Below are 4154 nucleotides of genomic sequence, written 5' to 3'. Positions count from 1 at the left end.
AACAATAACATCCGCTGGTCATTTGAAGGTATATGGTCCCGGCATCCTGATGTTTGAACTCATAATGGTACCCAGTTTACTTGTTTCCGCGCCATTTTTGTTACGGGCAATACAACCTGGAATCTGTAGTACACGCCGTGCAAGTCTGAACATTCCTGCAGATTAATCTTAATGTAGCCAGTGCCATACCCGACCGATTTTTATCTTTAATTGAGCAGAAAGTCAATAACTTAAGTGTTCTATACAGAGCCCCTGAATTTTTTTACTTGAACAATGCGATCCCCCTCCAAAAGGAGGATAGGTTCTTCACTAGGAACACTAACTTCGGCAAAGGGGGCTGAGTTTGTGGAGCTAATTTCAGACTACGGAGGGACCAAAGGGGTCAAACTGAACAACTGGCAGGTTGCTTGATGCGCCTGGAACAGCATTTCAGGCTGGCCACGGTCTGGTGCGAATTTCTGAAGTGCTCTGGTCTTCGGTTTCAGAGAGTGCAGCCAAGGGCCCCGCCTCAGAGAGACCGGACATTAGCGAAGTGACCAGTCTAAATGGTATCGCTGGCGGGGACCTTACGTGACCCCGCAGCTGTCACTCTTTGTTAACCTCAAAACCTCGCGCCCCCTTCCGGGGACACTTGCTCAGCTAAACCTCACCTAGCAAGTCCCGATATTTCATTCTTTCCCCTTTGCCTTTTAAAGGAAAAGTGATCGTAAAGTCCAGTTTCCATCTCAACTACAAGATGGCCTCCTGAAAGGACTTAGGCAATGCGATTCTTCACTTATACCATGCAGTTCTTAGAATGGAATACTTGATTTCATGGTGTTTTCATATGAAACAATGTTCAAGTATAAAAAGTATCGATTAACAGACTACGATCAACCAGTTACAAAGTTTCTTGCTAGGGAGTAACACGAAACTTTTGTGTGACTGAAGAAAGTGCACCAGGTATCTAAATTGTTTCAGTGGGAATTGTGCAAAAGGAATAGCAAATCACAGTAGAAATAATATAGTAAGAGTACAAATAGAGTTATATAGTTATATTGGGTTGGCCAAAAAGCTCATGTAGTGTTTTCTGTAAAATAAAAAACACATTTTCCATTTTCACCAATAATTTTATGTGGATATTTTTACTATGTCAGCTATCTCCTGCGTGGAAAAACGATTGTTCTCAATGTCTCGATTTGATCACTATCAACTTCAACTGGTCTACTGGACCATGGAGCATCATCCAGTGAGAATCTCCAGAATGAAACTTCCCAAACCACTTTTGACACATTCGGTCAGTCACAGCGCCTTCTCCATACACCGCACAAATATATATTTTTTGCGTTTCAGGTTTTTTTGCTGTTCTAGAAATAGTAAAACATAATATGTCAATATGTCACCTGTTTTCTTCCATCTTCAATATTAAAATGGCTACACAAAAATTCATCAATTTTGGTAAGTTTTTTTTAAATGCTGGCTGATATGAAAGCTGTCAGAAAACAATGTAACAAAATTTTTCCAATGAAGTTAAAGACAACTAAGTGCTACTACAGCCATCTTACCCAAAAACCAAATGAACTTTTTAGCCAACCCAGTAGAATGTAAATATAGCCCTGGCTAGTGTGGCTGAGTGGATTGAGTGCTGGCCTGCAAGCCACAGGGTTGCTGCTGTGATTCCCTGTCTAGAGTACACACCTGGGTTGCAGCCAGATCCTCAGTAGGGTGTGTGCAAGAGACAACCACACATTGATGTTTCTCTCCCTCTCTTCCTCCCTGCCCCTCTAAAATAAATAAATAAAATCTTTAAAATAAAATAATTTTTTAAAAAAGAAGGTAAATGTAGGTGTGAGAATATAGGTGTGGTTTGTACAAAATTCAGTCTTTCTTAATAAAGTACTTAAAGCCCAGATACTCCAGGATCAGATTTAGAAGAAACTTCTCAACAGCTGAAGATCTGTTGACCAAATCCAAGTGGCCCTCCAAATAAAACTTCCTCTTGGTAGAAGAGTTCACTAATTATACCTGGCAACACAATGCTGTGAGCTCATGAAAATACTACTGAAGAGAAATTCCATTCCTTTGATCCTTACCCCTAATTTCCACTTCTCTCTCACACACACACAACTACACACAGCATAATATGCTTTTTAAAAATCACTTTATTGATCTCTAATTTTGCTCTGATTTTCTTCATTTTCCAAGATTTCTGCGTAGCTCTGGTTTTCAAGTTTATTTCACTGAGAAATACCCTAATCAGAGAAATGTTCTTTCTCTGTAAAACCTGATTGCCCTAGTGAAGCTTTCATATGCTCCTGCTTCCTACAATCATCCCACAGTTGTTTGCTTCTTTCTCTAGTAAAGTTGAAACAACTTCCTGATAAATTTTTTTCACCTCTGCTTTTCAACTGGCCAGCATATTGCATAAATAAAAATTGCAACAATATTTTTATTTGTTGAATGATTGAATTAATATTTTGAACGACCCCAATATGGGTCAATAATTTTGCAAACCCAATGCTAAATTTTGTTCTTTGTGTCAGTTTCATGAGACACTCAGCAATTACTGTTTTCCAGACCAGGTAATGAATTTTAAAGCTCCATTTCCCTTTCCCTCACCACTATCTCCTAGGATTTCCCCCATAATGTGATGATCTGAAGGAGACATCAAGCACATATATTTCAATAGTAAACTTTCTCAGAATGTTTTTGTCTTCAATTATTGGAGCAGCTGCCATGTGTATGACCTGCTGCCGTCTGGCTCTGTCCGTCTTGACCAGAGAGTGCTCAACAACCTCACCTTGCCAGTCTCTGCCTCCTTCTCTCTCTCTCTCTCTCTCTGTCTCTCTCTCTCTCTCTCTCCAACCCCCCCCCATTATTGTTCAAGTACAGTGGTCTACATTTTGGCCCCGTGATTCCCTCAACCCTCTTATGACTGACAATCAGCAGATTTTGTAAATTCAGTTTAACTTCCCCAGTTTTCAGAATCCTTGCAGTAGAAAATTCAAGGAGAGGATATGTTCAAGTTAGTGCTTTGCATTATTAAGGAAACAAGTTACACTCAAGGTAAAAAGGGAAAAAAATAAATGAGATTTTGAAGATTCAGAATTAGGAATTCCTGCTTCTCAAAAGGTAAACCTTTATGATGTTATTAAGTTGCACACTGCATCCATCTTAAAACTTAAAAATAAAAAAATATTTAAAGCAGTGCTATATATATGCCATAGGGTATCAATCAGCTAAAAAAGAAGTAAAATTGTAATACATGCTAAGACATGGATGAACCTTGAAAAGATTGTGCTAAGTGAAACAAGACACACACAAAAGGACACACTGTTTGATTTCACTTGCATGAGGTACCTAGGATAGGCAAATTCATAGAGAAAGTAGCATAACTGTTGCTGGGGGTTGAAGGAAAAGGGAATTGGGGAGTTACTATTGAATGGGTATAACCACATATTGATGTTTCTCTCCCTCTCTTCCTCCCTGCCCCTCTAAAATAAATAAATAAAATCTTTAAAATAAAATATTTTTTAAAAAAGAAGGTAAATGTACATGTGAGGATATAGGTGCAGTTTACATACAATTCAGTCATTCTTGATAAAGCGCTTAAAGACCAGATTCTCCTGGATCAGATTTAGAAGAAACTTCTAACTCTGGAGAGGGTTCTAGAAATGAATGGTGATACTTGTACATTATGAGTGTACTTAACGTCATTGAATTGTACACGTAAAACAGTTAAAATGGTACATTTTATTATATATACTTTTTACCACAATAAAAATATAATAGGACAAAAAGTATTTAAACCTAATATGCTACAAGCAAATTATTACAAATTACAACTCTTTTAATTCTTAAGGACTATTGTTACTTAAGCATCTCCTAAAAAGTAGTATCTGGCATAAGGAAGTGTGAAAAGGATATAAAATAATAATTACTTCAGTTATTTAACAATGAACCAAGCTGGGCTTTATACATCATACAGGAAATGGCCATTTAGGCCAGATTGAAGAAAGTAAGGTCAACCTACTCTGTTCACTGACTGGCATATTCTTACCTAAAATCTTTTGTTATTCAAAATGTTGTACTGTTTCTGTACTTAGTTCATATGTATGATGTTGTAGGCATTATTAGTGTTCACCAATATCTGAGGCTCCACAGATGTAGCACAC

Source organism: Sturnira hondurensis, unplaced genomic scaffold, assembly GCF_014824575.4.
Source record: "Sturnira hondurensis isolate 20B ecotype Veracruz unplaced genomic scaffold, ASM1482457v3 Scaffold0011291, whole genome shotgun sequence".
NCBI lineage: Eukaryota > Metazoa > Chordata > Mammalia > Chiroptera > Phyllostomidae > Sturnira > Sturnira hondurensis.
The sequence above is the reverse complement of the archived record's forward strand: the minus strand, read 5'-3'. Positions refer to the sequence as shown.